Source organism: Cervus elaphus, chromosome 12 (assembly GCF_910594005.1).
Source record: "Cervus elaphus chromosome 12, mCerEla1.1, whole genome shotgun sequence".
In the NCBI taxonomy this organism is placed as follows: domain Eukaryota; kingdom Metazoa; phylum Chordata; class Mammalia; order Artiodactyla; family Cervidae; genus Cervus; species Cervus elaphus.
The window spans coordinates 92,002,198-92,024,003 of NC_057826.1; the positions used below are offsets into that span (position 1 = coordinate 92,002,198).

Sequence of the window (21,806 nt, forward strand, 5' to 3'; positions counted from 1 at the left end):
CATCACAGTTACAGCATAAAATCTTTTAGGACATTGCCAGTGACTTGTAAATACAGCATTTTTTGTGACATTAGGCATTAATATTTCACCACCTTGAAAGTCAGAAGAAGATGCTATTACCATCAATGGTAACTAGTGTTTATTAAGCACTATTTTATTCTAGAGGTGGTGCTAGTGGTAAAGAACCTGCCTGCCAGTGCGGGTTAGACGTAGGACACGCTGGTTCGATTCCTGGGTCAGGAAGATCTCCTGAAGAAGGGCATGGCAATCCACTCCAGTATTCTTGCCTAGAGAAGCACCCCGTGGACAGAGAAGCCTGGCAGGCTACAGTCCATAGTGTCAAACAGAGTCAGACATGACTGAAGCAACTTAACACATTTTATTCTAGAATCTGGGTTTAATACTATATGCAGATTATCATTTAATCCTCGCGCCTGTCCCATAAGGAAAGGTGCTATGGATAACCATTTGCAGATGTTAATCTGAAGCAAAATTAAAAGAATGCTTGCTCCTTGGAAGAAAAGCTGTGACAAACCTAGACAGCATATTGAAAAGCAGAGACATCACTTTGCTGACAAAGGTTTGTATAGACAAAGCTATGGTTTTTCCAGTAGTGATGTACGGCTGTGAGAGTTGAATCATAAAGTAGGTTGAGTGCCTAAGAACGGATGCCTTCAAACTGTGGTGCTGGAGAAGACTCTTGAGAGTCCCTTGGACAGCAAGGAGATCAAACCAGTCAATGCTAAAGGAAATCAACTCTAAATATCCATTGGAAGGACTGATACTGTAACTCCAATACTTTGGCCACCTGACGAAGAGCCAACACATTGGAAAAGACCCTGATGGTGGAAAAGATTGAGGGCAGGAGAAGGGGGTGGCAGAGGATGAGATGTTTGGATGACATCATCAACTCAATGGATGTGAGTTTAAGCAAACTCTGGGAGATAGCGAAGGACAGGGAAGCCTGGTGTGCTGCAATGGGGTCACAAAGATTTAGACATGACTTAGCAACCGAACAAAAACAAAGGGAAGAGAACTTGGAGCACAGATACCAAATGGTTCACCACAGGGCTAGGAGACAGCTGGGGTGGCTGCTGGCCAGGGTGGTCATTTCCCAGCCCCGTACTGTCTGTGTGGGGCCAAGTAGCCCGGTCATGAGCACAGAATGAGACGGGAAATGCCGTGCATCCCCTGGAGAGCGGCCTCAGAAAAGCCCCACATGGGTGAGCCTCCCCTCCCCCATCTGCTGAGAGTGAAGTGGCTCAGTCGTGTCCAACTGTTTGCAACCCCATGGTCTGTAGTCTACCAGGCTCCTCAGTCCCTGGGATTTTCCAGGCAAGAGTACCAGAGTGGGTTGCCATTCCCTTCTCCAGGGCGTCTTCCTAACCCAGGGATCGAACTCTGGTCTCCTGCATTGCAGGCAGATGCTTTGCCATCTGAACCACCAGGGAAGCCCAAGACAAACAGAGTGACACAGTGAAAACTGCGTCCGACTCTTTGTGACCCTGCATTCTCTAGGCCAGAACACTGGAGTGGGTAGCCTTTCCCTTCTCCAGGAAATCTTCCCAACTCAGGAATTGAACCAGGGTTTCCTGTGTTGTAGGTGGATTCTTTACCAGTTGAGGTACCAGGGAAACACCACCCCGCCCCCACCACCCCCCCTCCGCCACCATCTGCAAGTAGGATGCTAAAGCCCATGGCCACCTTGAAAGAAAAGATGTAAGAACAGTAAGAACACCCTGGGTCCCCGAGTAACCTCTGCAGTTTACAGAAGGAACCTTCTGTATCCACGCATCCTCGCCTTATGCTACTGAATCTTACATGAAAAGGAATTAAACTTCTACTGTCAACCTCAACCTCCATGACTTACCGGTTACATAAGCTAGTGTTACCCAGCCAAACCAATAAAATTCAGTAAGTGTGATTTTTACGGTCTGTTGGGGTCAAACTTCCTGTCATAATCACAGCGCAGAAAATGACGGGCCTGATGTTCAGGAAGTCTGGCTTTCCAATCACTAGCTGGTGTCCTGGAACAGGTTACTTAAAACTCTAAGCTGAGTTTTAGTCCGAGAGTCTAAAATTATAAACGAAATTCTGTATGCCACTAATTATGCAATATGCTTTTTTGTATGTTTAATAACAGCTTTATACTGAGAAAATTCACACATCATACACTCTTTGAAGATATACAATGCAGTGATTTTCAGCAAACATTTTCATCATTCCAAAAAGAAGCTGTATAACTTGTTAACAATACTCCCCATTTACTCCCAAATTTCTAACCTATTAATCTACTCTCTGCTTAGAGATCTGTTTATTCTGGATATTTCATTTAAATGGAACCATACAATACATGGCCATCTGTGACTAGCTTCTTTTGCATGTTTTCACAGTTCATCTATTGTGTAGGGTATAATTAGCTCTGCATTCATTTCCAATGCTGAATAATATCCTACTGTATAGATATATATCATATGTATCAGTTTATGGACATCTGGATTTTTTTCCACTTTTTGGCTCCTATGAATAATGCTGCTGTAAACATTAGTGTATAGATTTTTGCACGGACATATTTTCTCCTTTCTCTGGGTATATATGCAGGAGAATTGCTGGGTCTATGTTTGATCTTTTTTGGAACTTCCAGACTGTTTTCCAAAGCAGCTGCAACATTTCACATTCCCAGCAGTACTAAGTGAGGATTCTAACTTCCCTACCTCCTTGCCACCACTCAGCTGTCTTTTTGATTATAGCCATCCTAGGTAGATGCAAAGTGGCATCTCAATATAGTTTTGATTTTCATCTCTCTGATGGCTAATGATATTCAGTGGGCTTTCCAGGTGGCACTAGTGGTAAAGAATTCTCCTACCAATGCAGGAGATGTAAGAGACACGGGTTTGATTCCTGGGTTGGGATGATTCCCAGGAGGAGGAAATGACACCCCACTCTGGTATTCTTGCCTGGAGAATCCCATGGACAGAGGAGCCTGGCGGACTACTGTCCATGGGGTCACAAAGAGTTGGATACGTCTGAGCATCTGAGCATGATGATATTGGGCATCTTTTTATTTTTTCTTTTTGATACAATTGTGAATAGGATAATTTTATTTATTTCTCTTTCTAATGGTTAATTATTAGTGCATAGAAATCTAACAGATTACTGTGATTAATTTTCTATCCTTCAACTTTAATGAATTCATTTTTAAGTTCCAATAGTTTTTTGGCCTTAAGGGTTTTCTGTGCATAATATCATGTTATCTGCAAATAGTGACAGTTTTACTTCCTTTCCAACTTAGATTCCTTTCCTTCTTTTTCTTCTCTGACTGCTGTGGCTAGGACTTCCAATATTATGTTGAAAAAAAGTGGCAAGAGTAGTCATCCTTGTCTTGTTCTAAGCATCTTTTATTATTGCCTATTTACACATCTTCTTTAGAGACATGTCTTTTCAAATTTGTTGCCCATGTTTTAGCTGTTTTTTTTTTTTTTTAAGAAATTGAGTTATAAGAATTTTTTATATATTTGTTATACCAATTCCTTATCAGGTACACAATATGAAAATATTTCTTCATTCTGTGAGTTGTCTTTTTGCTTTCTTGATGGTGTCTTTTGAAGCACAAAAAGATCATCATTTTGATGATTTATCGATTTTGTTGCTTGTACTTTGATGTCATATTTAAGAAACCACTGTTTAACTGAAGGTCACAAATATTCACCTATGTTTTCTTCCAAGAGGTTCATAGTTTTAACTCTTACATTTAAATCTTTTATCCATTTTGAGTTATTTTTTGTATGTGGTGAGTGGTAAGAGTCCAAATTCATGGTTTTGAATGTGGATATCCAGTTATCTCCGCACCATGGGTTGAAAAGACTATGTGCATGCATGCTAAGTTGCTTCAGTCAGGTCTGACTCTCTGTGACCCTATGGACTGTAGCCCTCCAGGGCCCTCTGTCCATGGGATTCTCCAGGCAAGTATACTAGAGTGGGTTGCCATGCCCTCCTCCAGGGGATCTTCCCAGCCCAGGGATTGAACCCAATTAACTTTCCTTGGTACCCTTGTTGAAAGCCAACTGACTGTGAAAAATTACATCTAAACTCTCAATTATACTCAATGGTTTATGCATCTAAGATTTACATGAAGTGAAGTGAAAGTTGCTCAGTCGTGTCCAACTCTTTGAAACCCCATGGACTGTAACCTGCCAGTCTACTCTGTCCATGAGATTCTCCAGGTCAGAATACTGAAGTGAGTAGCTGTTCCCTTCTTCAGGGGATCTTCTCAACCCAGGAATCGAACTGGGGTCTCCTGCATTGCAGGCAGATTCTTTACCAGCTGAGTTACCAGGGAAGCCCAAGATTTACATATGAAGTGAAGTGAAGTGAAGTGAAAGTCACTCAGTCGTGTCCGACTCTTTGCGACCCATGGACTACCAACCCAGGAATCGAACCAGGGTCTCCTGCATTGCAGGCCAATTCTTTATGAACTGAGCTATGAGGGAAGCCCAAGATTTACATACAGACAATATACAAAGTATGTACACATGAAACAAACCTAGAAAGACCTCATATGTTAGCAAAACAGTGTCTTCACACTTGACCTAAAAATCCAGAGAAATGAAAACCAGAACTGGCCAGCATCTCCTGCTACCCTTGCACTCACTGCTCCTCCCCTGTTCTTTCCATGGGTTACTCGTTCTGAACCTCATGAAGACCATAGAGAAGGCTGAGCACTGAAGAACTGAGGCTTTTGAACTGTGGTGCTGGAGAAGACACTTGAGAGTCCCTTGGACTGCAAGGAGATCAAATCAGTCAATCCTAAAGGAGATCAACCCTGAATATTCATTGGAAGGACTGATGCTGAAGCTGAAGCTCCAATACTTTGACCACATGATGTGAAGAGTTGACTCACTGGAAAAGACCCTGATGCTGGGCAAGAGTGAAGGCAGGAGAAGAGGGTGTCAGAGGATGAGATGGTTGGATGGCATCACTGACTCAATGGATATGAAGTTGGGCAAACTCCGGGAGATGGTGAGGGACAGAGAAGCTTGGCATGCTGCAGTCCATGGGGTTGAAGAGTCAAGACACGACTTCGTGACTGAACAACAGCAATAACTGAACCTCCACACCAATATGTGAATGTCTCATCCTCAACCAAAAGTGAAGCAGTTTCTTACGAGCATCTTCACGGTTGTTGGAGAACCACAATTTCATTTCCAGTGGGAAGGACTCTCTCTTATTAATATTGCTTGCTTTCTCTTTACTTTGCAGGGAAAATCTGAATCTGTTATCAACCACAGAGAAAAAAAGCACAGGTAAGAGGAATTTTTGTTCTATCATTCAAGCATATTCTCTTCAATTTTTTTTTTTTTGAGATGAGATAGCTTCCATAAGTAGCTCTTATGGAAGTGTATAAAAGTGTATAAGTGTATAAAAGTGTTTAAGTGTATAAAAGTACGGTCTGATTCAAGTGACATAGGGAGAAGAAGAGGGTGGCAGGAGAGGATGTCGGGAGAAGGATGAAGGGGACAAACAGCGAAATTTTTCCAGTTTTAGGTTAAGGCCAGAAAGAAAAACAATTAATATCATTTTGTCTTGCAAGAGATCAAAAAGAAAAAAAAAAGACACCCACCCCCCAAAATGCCACCTCATAAAAATCTGGAGACACACCACCCACTCCACTGTGCTGCTTTGCGCCTTGCAGAGCATATGAAAGTTGTTTCGCTGAGGCATTTGCTATCTGACTTGTTATTCAGGAAATCGCCAGCTATAAATCTTGGTCTCTATCATACAGCACTGTATGGAATAAAAGTCCCAAAAGTAGAACTGCTGGCCAAAAAACAGAAAGTGTGTTTTTTCCGTACAAACCCTGCTTTAATGGAGTGCCCCGGTCCATGAACTTTCAAGCATTATAAGTCAATTTCTCTTCCTAAATGTTTTGAACATCAGCCTATGAAATATTTTACAAAAGAATAAAGGCAAAGACCAGATATTTTTTATGTGTACAGTGCAACTGGTCACCTCTTGTGCCAATAGGAGGTAAAACGTTGGAAGTCAGGGCTAGATTAAGTTCTCCTGGTAAGCCTTTCTGTTCACTGGAGGGTGAGGTCAAACTTTCACCACGAGGAGGGGAGGGAATAAATTAGGAATTTGGGATTAACAAAGACACGCTGCTATACATAAAATAAACAACAAGGGCTTGCTGTCCAGCATGGGGAACTGTATTTGCTATCTTGTTATTATATACCTATAATGGGCTGGAAAAGAGATGCAGATGTAGGGAATGGACTCATGGCCACAGGTGGGGCAGGACCGCGGGGCACAAATGAGCCGGCAGCACTGACAGATATCACTCCCCTGTATAAAGCATCCAGGGGGAAGCTGCCGCACCGCGCAGGGAGCTCAGCTCTGCGATGACCTAGGCGGTGGGCGTGTGGGAGGGAGGCTCAAAAGGAAGCAGAGAGACGGAACACATGGCTGATCCTGACGCTGTACCGCAGAAACTAACAGAACACTGTAAAGCAGTTATATTCCAGCAAAAAAGGAGTTAAATATAGAGGAAAAAAGAATATATATTCACACGTATATACTAGAAAAAAACTGAACCATTTCAGTATACACCTGAAACACTGTAAATCAACTATATTTCAATTAAGAAATAAAAACAAAAATAATTGTCACCATAATTCTGTCAGCATTATTAGCTCAAGGGAACAGGGATGCAGAAAAATATATATTGCACAAACTGAGGAACATATCCATCCTCCTCTCATATAAAATTTAGTTGGTTCGTTATAAGAAAAAGAGGTGAGATGCTAAAATAAAGCTAATTATTTTCTTTAAAACACGGACTTACAATTCCATGAAAAGAAGCAATATATGACGCCAAGACCTAACGGGAATGGCGCAGGCTTTTGAGGCCCTCTTTCTCATTCTCCTCTTTAGGAAGGACAGGAAACAGCAGCCCTCCATTGAGTTTGGCAAGCATTTTGTGAACTGTGTTCCACAGAATGCTGGCTCAGTGAGATGCTAATATTGTCCTGGGGCCAGGGGTGGTGGTGGGGGAGGGGGAGGGCCAAGTGAACTTACAAAATGTCGCATTCTACGTCCTCTCTTGAGGATTCATAAATTGCATTAGCATCCTGAAAGTTCAGAGAATTCCTGAAGCCAAGAACCAAATTAACTTTTTAACTCAATGTTTCCCAAATTTTTTGACCATAGAACTCCTTTTTCCCAAATCGCTACATAATATTTCATATGATGAGTAGACAGGTAACTGATAAAAGCAGTACAATTAGGCGACTAAAATCATGGCATTTGGGCTCACACTTTCTCAGTTCAAATCCTAGGTCTAGAATAATACCAGTGATTTCTAAATATTCGCCCTCGGAAGGCGTTTGTAAGGAGTAAATGAGAATCTGTGTAAAATATTTAGCACTGTGCCTGGCTCATACTAAGAGCCCAGCAAACATTAACCACAAGTATTGTGAGCATGTCCCCAGATTTGAATCTGGCCATTCCTTTATCAGACTTCGTGAACTGTGTTCCACAGAATACTGGCTCAGTGAGACGCTAATGTTGTCCTGGGGCCAGGGGTGGTGGTGGGGGAGGGGGAGGGCCAAGTGAACTTAGAAAATGTCGCATTCTATGTGCTCTCTTGAGGATTCATAAGTTGCATTACCATCCTGAAAGCTCAGAGATGGACTTTTGGACTTCCCTGGTGGCACAAACAGTAAAGTGTCTGCGTATAATGCGGGAGACCCAGGTTCAATCCCTGGGTTGGGAAGATCTCCTGGAAAAGGCAATGGCAACCCACTCCAGTATCGTTGCCTGGAGAATCCCATGGACGGAGGAACCTGGCAGGCTACAGTCCATGGGGTCGCAAAGAGTCGGACACGACTGAGCGACTTCTCTTTCTTTTCTTTCTATTCTTTTACTGGATGTGTAACCCTAACAGATTTTTCGTTGGTCAGTCGCTCAGTCATGTCCAACTCTTTGTGACCCCATGGACTGCAGCACTCCAGGCTTCCTTGTCCATCACCATCTCCCAGAGTTTGCTCAAACTCATGTCTATTGAGTTGGGGATGCCATCCAACCGTCTCTTCCTCTGTTGCCCACTTCTCCTCCTGCCTTCAATCTTTTCCAGCATAAGGGTCTTTTCCAATGAGTCGGCTCTTCACATTGGTTGGTCAAAGTATTAGAGCTTCAGCATTAGTCCTTCCAAGGAATATTCGGGGTTGATTTCTTTTAGGATTGACTGGTTTGATCTCCTTGCAGTCCAAGGGACTCTCAAGAGTCTTCTTCAGCCACAGTTTGAAAGTATCAATTCTTTGGCACTCAGCCTTCTTTATGGTCCAACTCTCACATCAATTCAATTAATATTTTTGAGCATCGAGTACTTTCTAGACCTGGTTCCATGTGATGAATCAGGTAAAGTCCCTCAGTTTCCTGGGCAGTAAATCTCAGACTGTCATCAATGTTAGAAAACCACTAGTTAAAAGAGGTTTTGAGGATTAAATGAAACAGCACTAGTACAGAACCTAGCAGATAGTTGGCACCCACCTGTCACTCACATCCCTTCTCTTTAAACAAAATTTTCAAGAATCTCTTTGGTGAGTTACTTCTTAGAAAAAGATATTTAATGCACTATTTTAATCTTTCTTCCTATATGTTTCTTAGACATGAGAAAAGGAAAATATAAATAAGTAGAATGGCGTGAAGCACTGATGGATATAAGAAAGCCTTCAAATTTTGTAGCCCCATCTGCAATAAGTCTGATTAACTTTGAAAATTATTTTGAAATACATTATTTCATAGGCTACACTGTTGCTCAAATATATGCTCAATTCATAATTCTTCCTAACTCCAGGCACAAATCTGATATTTACTGTATTATTTAGGCTTGGCCCAATTAATCATCTATCTATGATGTATCATCCTGATATTAGAACATGCCTGGATAGACATGTTCATGTATATAGATACACAGATACAAACAAAAAATGTGTACATATGCTAAAATTTCCAGATAGACATCTCTGCATAAAGTCTTATAAAATAAAAAATATAAAATAATAAAAGTCTATAAAATAAAATAAAAAAATAAAAAAGTCTATAAAATAAAACATGTACTTATTTTTAACATTATTGTGCACATTAGGCAAAAGACTGGTCATAAACTTCATTAGTTGGATGGGGAAAGAGAGAGAGACAAACAGCTAATGTTCAGCATATCATGGTTTTTGCCTGACACCTTAATTCAAGTGATTCAAATGTTAAATATTTATTAGTGCTTTAATAATATTTCAACTTAAATTTTTTTAAGAATAATACTCATATACTGGGGGAAAAAAGGAGTTTACTCAGGAAAGCCAATACCTATTACAGAAATATATATGCTTTAAAAGAAATGTTTAAGCAGGAAAATGTAGAACCTTGAAGTCTTTGGTATCCAGGGACCCAGGGTGAGCATAAGAGAAGCTGTAAGTCACACGTCTCTGCAATATTCTAATGTTTTATGCCCTCTACTGGTGTCCAGTATCCAACCTGTAGGTTCTCTGCAATCTCCTCCCCAATCGGATCATATAATAGCAAATAATTACTGTACATCATATAGTTTAGGACATGAGTTTTAAAAAGTTTTATTTATTCTTCCCATAGCCCAGTGACTTATCATCTTTAAAAAACTGAGTCAGATATCAATAAAGATGAAACATCTTGCCCAAGATCATATATAAATGGGAAAAGCAAAATTTGACCTCTCTGAAATTTGAACCCAAATATCACTCTGAAATCTGCACATTAACCAACTCATTATACTGCTTCATGAAAGAGTATATCAGGAATATTAGTATACAACCTAGACATTTTACATTGTGAGTACTATGTACTCACTAAACTTACTCACTTACCAAACTTACTAAACACAGCTATGGTCCAAGACTTTCATGCAATGCAAAAACTGTAATCAGTACAAGCATCTAAAAAGAATGTTTATCCATTGCATAGACTATTATACAGCCACTTGAGATATTTTCATAGAATATTTAAGAAAATGGAAAAATAGCAGGGGTTAGTTAGGAGAAAATGAGAGGATACAAAATTTTATAGTAAGCTAATTTTATTTCTAAAATTATATATATTTAAATGGTTTTTCCTGTAGTCATGTACGGATGTGAGAGTTAGACCACAAAGAAGGCTGAGGGCAGAAAAATTGATGCTTTCGAACTGCAGTGCTGGAGAAGACTCTTGAGAGTCTCTTTGGACTGCAAGGAGATCCAGTCAATCCTAAAGGGAATCAACCCTAAATATTTATTGGAAGGATTGATGCTGAAGCTGAAGCTCCAATACTCTGGCCACCTGATATGAAGAGCTGACTCCCTGGACAAGACCCTGATGTTGGGAAAGATTAAAGGAAGGAGGAGAAGGGGGTGACAGAGGATGACATGGTTGGATGGCATCATTAACTCAATGGACGTAAGTTTGAACAAATTCTGGGAGATAGTGAAGGACAGGGAAGCCTGGTGTGCTGCAGTCCTTGGGGTCACAAAGAGTCAGACATGACTTAGTGACTAAACAACAACATTTAAATAATCATACACAGACTAGAAACATATAGCAAAGTATTACAGTGGTTTTTCCCTGTGGGTTGGTGAGGTTCTTCATCTTTTCTTGTATCTTAATTTCATAAACATGTATTTTCAATAATAGAAAATGATGAAATTCAGTGTATTCTAAAGTTCTTGTCTCTTTCCAGTGTATAGAAAGCAAGAAATTGTTTGCTGATTATACTGAGCACTTGAGTCAAAATAGAGTCTTATGGCAGCAAACATTAAAAGAATACTGATAAAGACGGGGTATGGGTGTAGATGGAGAAATGGTAGTTTGTCACGAGGCATGGAAGCTGGAGAAGACAAAAAGGCACGCTAAACCTTTTTTTTTAAGGTTATGGGTTGAGACATGCAACCAATAAAATGTTAAGGAAAATGTTAAGCATGTTAGGAAAAGAAAATGTTAAGGAAAGGAAGGAAAATGTTAAGTATGTTTATCTTTTTCACACACCTCTAACCATGTTAACAGCCTGGCTTTAAGGCTTAGAAAGTAAAGGTGGGATCCTCATTAATGAATACACAAAATAAATGAAACATTAATCAATCAGACATAGAGACCAAATATATGGATGCCAAGGGGAAAGGTGGGAGTGGAATGAAATTGGGAGATTGGGATTAGCATTTATATACTACCATGTATTAGCACAGATAACTAATGAGAACCTGCTGCATAGCACACGGAACTCAATGCTCTGTGGTGACCTAAAAGGAGAGGAAACCCAAAAAAGAGGGGCTATGTGTGTATACGTAGAGCTGATTCACTTTGCTCTACAGCAGAAATACAACACTGGAAAGCAATTAGATGCTAATAAAAATAAAAACAAAATCAAGAGTGCAGCCTGGATCATCTATGCTGCTGATAGTAAAATATAAAAGTAGAAGAGAGAAAACTGAGAAGAAATTAAGAAAAAAAAAAAGTCAAAAAGTAGAACCTGAAGATTTGGAAAATTTGCAGCCTTATCAATATTGCAAAAAAATTTCAAAAGGCTGATTCATGTTGAGGGTTGACAGAAAACAGCAAAATTCTGTAAAGTAATTATCCTTCAATAAAAAGTAAATTTTAAAAAAATATTGCAAAAAATGAGAAAAGGTGCTCTGAAGCAAACACAGAGGGTGTGGCTGGACAATCACTGCATAAAGAAAGCAACTCATTGATTTAATCAGCCATCTCTGCAACAGTCAGGACTAGGGATGGGGCTATCCCATTTAGACTAAAGGGGACAGAGACAGGACGACAAGGAGGGGAGGCTCTCAGACCTCTGAGATCTAGGAGATGGAACAATGGAGCTTTCTGGCCATGTTACCCATCACCATAAGGGAAGAAGGACCCTGAAGGTGATTCAGAGAGCCACAGAGCTGTCCCCCCCACGACAGACCCAGACGCTCTCTCTCCCTTGGTTGCAAAGGGCAAGACTATCTCTTCCTGGGTTTTGGTGAGCCAGGCTGCTGCCTCTGAGGGTCTGGAAGGCAGGCTACCAGCCTCGAGAGCCCAAAGGACAGGCCACCAAGCAGATTATTCAAGAGCCTCAAAATCAGATAGAATGAGTCCTGGGACGCTTTAGACTTGCTGGGGATCCATCACCCCCTTTCTTCTTTCTAATTTCTTGATTTTAGAATGGGAATGTCTATTGTATATTGTATGGCTGTCCCTCCATCGTCTTTTGGGAGAACAAAACTTCCCTGGTTTCCTAGGATCACAGGAGAGAAATTTTTTCCCCAGGATGAATCATATCTCAAGTTTCAGGCATACCTGATTTGGATACTTTGATGAGATTTGGGACTTAGAGTTGATGCTAGAATGGGTTAAGATCTGGGGGCTTCTGGGATGTAGATGAATGTATTTTGGCTGTGAGAAGGACAGATATTTGGGGAAGAATGTTGTGGTCAGAACTGTGTTTCCTCCAAATTCATATACTGAAGTCCTAATCCCCAGTACACAAGAATGTGACTGTATCCAGAGAAGCAGCCTTTAAGAGGTGATTAACTTTAAATGAGACCATTTGGAGAGGCTTTAATCCAATGACTGGAATAGTTACAAGAAGGGGAGATTCGGACAGGGACAGCAGGGCTCTGCAAGCACAGAGGGAAACCCAACGAGGACACAGTGAGAAGGCAGCATTGGCACGTCAAGGAAAGAGGCCTCAGAGGAAACCAATTCCACAGGCCTCCAGAACCATGAGAAAATGAATTGCTGTTTATGTTACCCAGCCTGTGGTATTTTGTTACAGCAGTCCAAGCAAATAATACACTAGCTAAACCATCAACCCCCCCCGCCCCATCATCTTCTGAAACTCCTTACCCAACTTTATTTCTCTTCGTTGCATTTCTTACTGCCTGGCAGATTATACCATATTTATTGGTTTGACAGATTCACCTGCTTAGACAGTAAATGCTAAAAGAGCAAGGAGCTCGCCTGTGTATAGTCCTATGGTTCAAAGCACCAACTCTAGAGACCAATGCCTGAGATCAAGCCCAAGCTCGGCCACTTATCAGCTGTATCCCTTGCGGAACTGATTAAATTTGACTGTGTCTCAAGTTTCCTAATCTGTATGTCGGAGATTGTGGTGCTACAGAAGATATGTGAGAGTCCCTTGGACAACAAGAAGATCCAACCAGTCCATCCTAAAGGAAATCAACCCTGAATATTCATTGGAAGGACTGATGCTGAAGCTCCAATCCTTTGGCCACCTGATGCAAAGAACTGACTCATTGGAAGAGACTCTGATGATGGGAAAGATTGAAGGCAGGAGGAGAAGGGGACGACAGAGGATGAGATGGTTGGATGACATCACTGACTCAATGGACATGAGTTTGAGCAAACTCCAGGAGATGGAGAAGGACAGAGAAGCCTGGTGTGCTGCAGTCTGTGGGGTCACAGAGTTGGACACGACTTAGTGACTGAACAACAATGTTGGGAACAGTAGTTGTACTGCTTCAGAGGGCTGTTGTTAAGTTGTTGGAAGAAAGCCTGAGAACAGTGCTTGGCATAAAATAAACACCCTGACAAGTACCTAGCACAGCTTTTATTGCTCAGTGCTATATCCCAGACTATTCTGCCCAACTGCCAACACAAGTCATTGTTCACGTCTGTCCTTCAGCACTATTTGTTTGCCAAGCACACTTCCATGGGGCTGCAGCTAAGCAAGCATTTTGCTATGTCAAACATGTCTTCTCCTCTCGTGACAGCATTCCCGTGACGAATCCAAGCCATCCACCTCCCAGCCCAGCCCCTGTCAACGCACCTACTCTGTTCTTGCCTTACACAAGTTAGGGCTTACATGGTATTTAAGGAGGGCGCTACAAATATTGATACGTGTTCCCAAGCCAGGTTTCCACGTTAATGGGGCTCCAGGCATACCAATAACGCCAACCACAAACAACAGCAGATCCCGTGGGATTAGCACAGTGTTCGGCATTTACATGAATGTATTCACACTAGCCTGATGTGATCGGGATGATTCCCCTTTATCAGGGAAGGAAAGAGGCTCAGAGAGTTAAGGAATGTGCTCACAGCTACACAGCTGAGATTCTCATCGATTGTGACCTCTATGGCACATGTATCCACCACAATCCTATCTGCTCTGACAAACTGTCTAAGATGAACACAGTGAACAAGCCTTAAGTTCACTGTCTAGGAAGGTTCATTTTTAAATATTTATTTATTATTAATTTTTAATTTATTTGGCTGCACTAGATCTTAGTGGTAGCACACGGGATCTTCGATCTTCATGTGGCATGCTGGATTTACAGTTGTAGCACATGAACTCTCAGTTGCAGCATGGAGGATCTAGTTCTCTGGCCAGGGATCAAACCCAGGCACCCTGCATTGGAAAGTGTGGAGTCTTAGCCACTGGACCACCAGGGAAGTCCCGGAAGGTTCATTTCTTAAGCGGAAACTCACAGTGAAGTCTTTTCTAAAACAACCAGTTCAGATCTTCATTGACTCTATTGCTATCACACAAGATGAAGGTGAACACTTTCTTTGGGGCTGGCTGAAGAGGCTGCTCTCCCTTTCAGACGTGTCTGTGGGGTGCGGCTGTGCCCTGGGTTGTGGGCTCCCAAAAATCTGGCTTCAGACCTGGTTCTACAATTCGTCGTGATCACCTTTGTGTGCAACCATCTCCCTGGGCCGCAGTTTCTTCTTTTCAAAAACTGGGTACAACTCCAGCTGCCTCACAGAGATGTCATGAGAACTAAAACAGATACCATCTGTGGAGTGAGCGGTGGTGGGGATTAGTCCCTCAGCCGTGTCTGACTCTTTGCGACCCCATGGACTGTAGCCCACCTGGCTCCTCTGTCCATGGAATTCTCCAGGCATGAATACTGGAGTGGGTTACCATTTCCTCCTCCAGGGAATCTTCCCAACCCAGAGGTTGAACCCAAGTCTCTGACGTCTCCTGCATTCGGCAGGTGGGTTCTTTACCGTCTGAGCCACCAGGAAAGCCAGATCTGTGGCATCACCTGATAGAAAATAGGTGTTCAAGAAACAAATGTTGGCCAAAAGGAAGAAAAAGGAGGTAGGCAGGTGAGCATCAGTTCAGTGTAATGTTCTAAAGGATCCCAGATACCACATGTTCGCCAAGCTGCATCCTCAACACCTAAGCAGCCTGGCTGCACCTACCTGAACCTGTAAGATGCAGAGTCCTCTGGATGGAGGCAGCTGGGGCCCACAACCAGCCTGCAGCAGAACCAGAGATCAAAGTGCCGTGGAGACCTGAACTCAAAAACTGGGCTCTGCCACCTGGCTTCGTCAGAACTTGCTACAGGTGAGACGAAGCTGGCATGGTCACTTGCTCCCAACGCCACCCAAAGATCAAAAGCAAACACCCTGGCTTATCCATTGGAGATACTGCAAAGGAATTGGGTGAAATGTGGTCTGAGCAGTCAGCCAAAGATAAACAGCTGCATGAACAGAAAAGCGGCTGAGCTAAAGAAATAGGAAAAGGATATTGCTGCGTCCTGTGCCAAGGGCAAGAATGAACTGGGAGAGCAGAGCCCTGGCAGGCCAGTGGGCTCCAAGAAGAAGAAAGAACTGGAAGAGGAAGATGAACGGGAGGAGGAAGATGAGAAATAAATGGCTATCCTGTGATGACATGTGTGTGGAGTGTGCCTGTGTGCTCAGACAATTGTTTTGCTAAGAATACGGATTCAAGCGCAGCTCAATATTAGCTTCAGTATAAAATATGTACAGATTTTTGTATCACTGATATGACTCTTTGTAGAGAAAATACTTTTTTAAAATTCAGGTTGTAGCTTTTTGAGGGGTTACTACATACAGTTAGATTTTAAAGCTTCTGATGTTGAATGTTTCTAACTAGGTCATGGTTTCTTTAATTTCTTGACTTGTATATGGCAGCAAAGCAAACTCTTAGAAATTAGCATCGATAGCAAATTTTGGGTTTTCTAGAGTGAGAAGGTTACAATTTTGCTTTTTTTAAAAAAAAAATCTTGTAATAAAATTACTTATATTAAAAAAAAAAAAGTACCTTCCATTCTGCAAGATAACCATGAGCTGGGAGCAGAGGAAAAGTAAAGAAGAAAGAACCAGAAGGATGCAGCAGCAGTTTCTTGGCAAGTCTACCCTCATCAGAGGCTTCCGCACAAATTTTGGCCAAAGTAACAGACTAAAGACTTGATGAAGCAGATTCTCCTTCCTGGGCTTGGCTGCATTGCGCACATGATCTAACCACAAAATAATCACTGTTCTTGCACTTTTAAACATTTTTTTGTCCCAACGTAGGCAGGAAAATGAAAGCAACAAGCTTAATAAGATCATTGTAAACTTAGCTAATTTACCACGCTCCTTCCTACCCTCAACTCTGCTTTTTAGACCCTTTTTCTACTTCCTAGCCAAATATTCAATTTGTTCTCACCAAGAGAATTGCATGGCTAAAGCCAAGCCCAATTTCAAAATATAAGACACAGAATTGGCCAAAATGGTATCCAGTATGGATTTCCTTCATTCTCTGATTCCCTTTAAACTATAGGTATCTTGTGGTCAAAGTGAACCTTTTTCTGGCAATGGGGAATAAGATACAGGTATGAAGGCTGGTTCTAAAGAGTGGCTCTTAGCATTCCAGTACAGCATGAGAAGACACTCATGGTAAGTTTAACTGTAAGAAACCGCATTTCATGACCACATCAAGAGCCTCTTCCTTCCCTGGCCAAGCCTTTACTGATTTCCCCCACCCCCCAATACCAGCTGAACCAAGGGAGTGACAAATGGGGACTCACTAGATGCCATCAATCACTGTCACCAGAGGAAAATGAAAAGAATCCAACATATGTTTTCGCAAATGCCTCCCTCTGTCTACTCCCACCGCTTCTCCTCACCGGGACACAGTCTTTATGAGCAGCCAGTCACTGGTTCACAGGCCTCCAGGAGAAATGGATGAGGAGCGGTTGGTAGAAGCTTCTGAGGCATCCCTGTTTCTCCTGTGTGTGTCTGTATTTACAGTTCGTGCACTCCCAGGGAAGACGGAAGCAGGGCTTCATCCAACTGGCTACAGACCATCCCGACCACAGAGAGCGGAACGGCCGATGACGGTCGCAGCGAGACTACACCCCGTGCCAGGAGGGATGGTGGGATAGAAAGAATGTGAGATGCAGGTAGCAGATGGCACTCTCCCCAACGCGTTCTCAAGTCAGGGGACCCAGAGCTCCTTACTTCTCTGCTGACCACGATGGCACTTAAGAAATCAATTCCTATGGCAACAGCTCTAAGTAAGACACTCTGAAAATAAAAGGATGTTTTAAATGGAGGGCAGACACTTGCACTCATTCCATGAGTCACCCTGCAGAGGGTGACTGGCTCAACCTACGCACCTGAGGTCCTCAGGCAGAGCCAGTCATAGTTTGAAGACATTGGGACAAAATGCTACGATTTCAGGCCACTAGACATTTCCTCTCCAGGACGAGTCCCATGCTCTGAAATGGTAGTTGCTTTATATGGAAGCCCTTCTTTCCCACTCCAGGTTCTAATTTTCCTTCTACTTAAAACAAGATGAAAAGACTGTAGGAAAACATCATTACTGAAGATGATTTAATCATGTTGCCAATTGTGCAGATAATTTTGTTGCCAAATCATATAACAATTGTATAGTGACATGTGTGTGTATCATTATAAATGTAGTAGTATAATCATTTATAACTACTTGAAACGATCCGGTGTAGACTACAAAAGAAACCAGCAAAGTGGCTACATCTGGAAAGGAGAACAGAGCAGAAAAAGGATATAATTTTCACTGCATACTCTCTTTTTGGATCTTTAAAATTTTGCATTGTTCACGTCTTTTCTTCATTTATCTATTAGGTGGCTCCTTCTGACCGTCAGATTTTAGGATTATATTAGATTTTAGGAGTATATAAGAGATGCTAGTCCTTTGTGATATAAATTTTCTAGTGTTTTTGTCTTTTATATTTGCACAATATTGCAAAATATTTATATTTTGTCTTTAATCTGACCAAATAAAAAATTCAAAGCACCTACTTAATAAGCATGCACCTATTCTGTACATCTACTATTTCAAAATCAGCTGGAGGAGACAATGCCCCAATTATACCAGAATCAGTAAGAAGCCAGCCCAGCTCTCTAAGCTTGATCCCAGCTTCCCACCCCAGGTTCCCAGAGCCGGATACCTTGCCTCCCAAGTCCTGGTGACTCAGCTAAAGCAGAAGCAGCTCGGCAGAGGGCGGCCTTGCCTGCAGTGCTCACTGTACTTCCTTGATTTTATATGTAGGCTAATAATTGATTGGAGTCCGGCCACCCAGAATACCTTCCCAGGACCAAAGGCAGCTGGGGACGGCCATCTCTGTCACACTGTCCCCACCCTTACGTCTCTACAGCTCTTGGCTCGGACCAGTACCGATGCTCCTGTGATCCAAAGGCATGGCTGGGGGCTCCAGAGTCCCCACACCTCAACAAACAAGGCATGTTTTAAAGTTGTTTCAACTAAGGTTCTTTTCTTAGAAGCCAGTGTCTTTCCAGTCGGCTAGCTGGCTCCTGAGTCAGAACAGCACCTACGGGGGCGCAGTGGCCTGTGAAGCAGGAAGTGACGGGGGGGCAGGGGGTCCGCCAGGCCAGCCCTAATGTGGACCTACTAGAAAGCAGAGCCTGCAGAAAGCACCCCACAGCACGTTCTGTGCTGAGTACCCCAAGTGCCATCCGCAGTGAATTCTCCAAGAAAACCCCTGAGATGTGTAAGAGTTTTCAGACACATAATTCAGGACCGTTTCTCTCAACTAACAATTTCATCATTGTTCTCTATTGAAATTGACATCTGAGAGAGACAACGTTTTTTTTTTTTCCTGTGGCAAAGTTCCCCTTTGCAGGGGTAAGGGGAATGCAAGTCCACAGGGACAATAAGCAGTCTCGCCCCACTCACCTTGGGGAAAAAGAAAGACGAGTGGAGCTTTTAGGGGGAAAGGGCAAGGAGGAGCCAGAAAGTGAACTTCTATGTAGTAAGAAAATCAAAATGCAAACTCTATAGCTGAGTGTTATGTCCAGGTAGGAAAAAGCAGACAGAGGGAAAAGAGTGATGGACACAAAAAGAAACTGGCGGAAAAGCAGGCGATATATACACCGGGGTCTCCCCCTCCAGCAGGAAGCACAAACCGCTGGGACCAACAGCGTTTCCAGCTCAGTCGGCTGGACAAGCGGCCAAGAGAGTTTCAGGAACTCAAGAGAGTGGCGGCCGGGAGGCAAGTCAGCCTGAGGCCCCCAGACACATTCTTCTTCCACCACCACCAAGTTCACGGAGATGTTTCACCTCCAGTGAAGTCTTTAGGGACCACACAGAGAGACAGGCTGAAAACCACAGGGAGTCAGGCGAAGGGTTAGGGAACGGGAGCTGGTTACAAGAGAACACTATTACACCCCGGCCTTCTTAGGTTTCAGGAAACGTGGCTTGACCGACAGGAGAGTCAGCCCTGTGCAGTCACAAACCGCGCAGTGAGGGTGTTCCGGGGCTGGCTCGGGTGTCACGAGGCCTCCACCTCAGCCCTGATTATCTGTGAGACACAGGCCCCAAAGCCGGCCGGTTAGCACCTTCACAATCTAATGTCTGCAAACAGTGCTAACTGTGTTTCCAGGCCACGGACAGGGACCATGCTTATGTCTGCAGCCGTAATTCTAGCACATCACAGAATACTCCCACACACTCACACACGTAGAAATCGAGCCCCTGCATGGGTGAAAAGTAGATTTCCATGTATGGTCACCAAGAACAACAGGCGGGAACTCCGAATGAGGGGTCAACACACGGAAGAAGAGAGCGTACGTGCCTTCTGCCCACACAGAAACAGAATCTCAAAGGGCTGCAGCTAAGAGGAAACACTCAAATGGAAAGTGACAGTTAACCAATAGGGAACAATCTGTTGGCAGGACCTATCCCCACGGGGCTTGAGGCATGCAAGGCTAGATGACAAGGAGATTGCTGAACTTACCCGGAGAGAGAGCATCAGTGGAGGTATTAAGTAGCCAGGCAGAGCAGAAGTGTTAGTCACTTCTAATCACCTAAATTATTAACACAAACTGGAAGAAATCCAGACTAGCTTTAGCCTCAGAAAATCCACTCTAGCAGGGCTGGCAAACAGATGCCTGCAGGCATGAGGCAGGTACTGCCAAGGGGGAGTGGTGGGCTGCAGGGAGCTGGGGCCGTTCCAGCTCTTTGTGGGAACTTGGACCTCGGGCGCCCCACCTGCAGGATTTCCTTAGAAGTGGGAAATTCAGGTTTTTATGAGCTCCTGATTTTTAAATGCTCAGAACTAATTAAAAAATAAATCCTGCATGTCTAATGAAACACATCTTAAACTTTTATAACATCTCGAAGGGAAGTGAAAATATACCCTATATGTTTTCAGATGGGTGAAGGTTGGGCATGAATTTGTAGGGTTAATAACTGCTCTTTCTCTGCACGGTCTTGCAAAGTAGAACTTAAAAAAAAAAAAAAGTAAAGAAAAAGGCAAGGCACTATATTTATATAATGACTAAATTTATGATAAAAATACACTAGAAGTTGGGACATTAGGGAAATGCAAATTGAAACCACAATGCTATATCACCACACCCTTTAGGGTGGCCATTGGGAAAAAAAAAAAAAACCACACAGAAAATAACGAATATTGGTGAAGATATAGATAAACTGAAACCCTCAATTATTACTGGTGGGAATATAAAATGGTGCAGCCACTGTGGAAACCAGTTCTGTGGTTTCTCAAAAAGTTACACAGAACTATATATGATCCAACAATTCCACTTTTGGATATATACCCCTGAGGAATGGAAAACAGGGACTCAAACAGAGATATACTTGTCTACCAATGTTCACAGCAGCACCCTCACAACAGCTGGAAGATAGAAACAACTCAAGTGTCCACCAACAAATGTGTAAATAAAATGTGGTTCATCCACACAACAGATTATTGTTCACCCTTAAAAATACAATTATGATATAAGCCACAACGTGGATGAACCTTGAAGACATTCTGCTAAACTGAAATAAGCTAGACCGAAAAAAGGGCAAATCCTGTGTCCTTCCACTTACAGGAGGTACCTGGAATACTCACAGTCATCCTCTTTCTGTGTAAGAGGATTGGAGGCTTCCAGGGGTGGGACAGAGCAGGAATGGGGGGTTCACGTTTAAGGGGCAGGGCTCAGGACTGCGAGATAGAACAGTACTGGAGGTGGGAGGCAGCGAGGTGGTACAACACTGTAAACAGACTAATGCCACCGAACTGTTCATTTAAGCCTGGTTAAAATGGTAAGTTTTCTGCCCTATATATTACCATAATAAAAAAAAAAAAGAAAGAATCATAGGAATATCCATAGAGAAGACAGTCCAAAGGAGGGGCTTTTGTTACTTGCTGGCTTCCCAAGCAACCAGTACAGGAACAAACATCTCCCCCTCTCCCTCGACCACCAACCCCTTGGATCTCACAGCCTGGCTGTGGCCTCAAGGAAGTGCAGTGACTATCAGTCTTGCTGCTTCTCAGGAATCTTAGACAGGGCCATTGCATCCGGCCGTATAGGTGGCACGCCGAGCCAAGGGTCCCCACCCAGGGGACCAGCCTGGCCAGGCCCTCTGTCCGGGGGAGGGCACGCCCTTCCGTCTGCACAGAGGCACTGTAGGCTAGAGGAGGCCCTGATCTTCCGCACCCTAGAATCGCTCTTCTAACTCCCTGTTTCTGAGCCGGATACCCCCTCCTCTC

At 42.9% G+C, this 21,806-nt stretch overlaps 1 protein-coding gene across 2 annotated transcripts in view; it reads right to left on the reverse strand.

Annotated features, from left to right (window-relative positions):
- IQGAP2 (IQ motif containing GTPase activating protein 2) overlaps positions 1 to 21,806 on the reverse strand; it is a 296,931-nt gene that overhangs the window by 145,851 nt on the left and 129,274 nt on the right. Inside the window, exon 1 of one of the 2 annotated variants that reach the window (XM_043920017.1) lies at positions 16,932 to 17,079. The exons of the other annotated variant lie outside the window; for it this stretch is intronic. The gene's annotated coding sequence lies outside the window, so the exon portion shown is untranslated. Of the gene's footprint in view, positions 1 to 16,931; positions 17,080 to 21,806 lie in introns of those variants that run through there. 2 annotated transcript variants of the gene reach the window in all.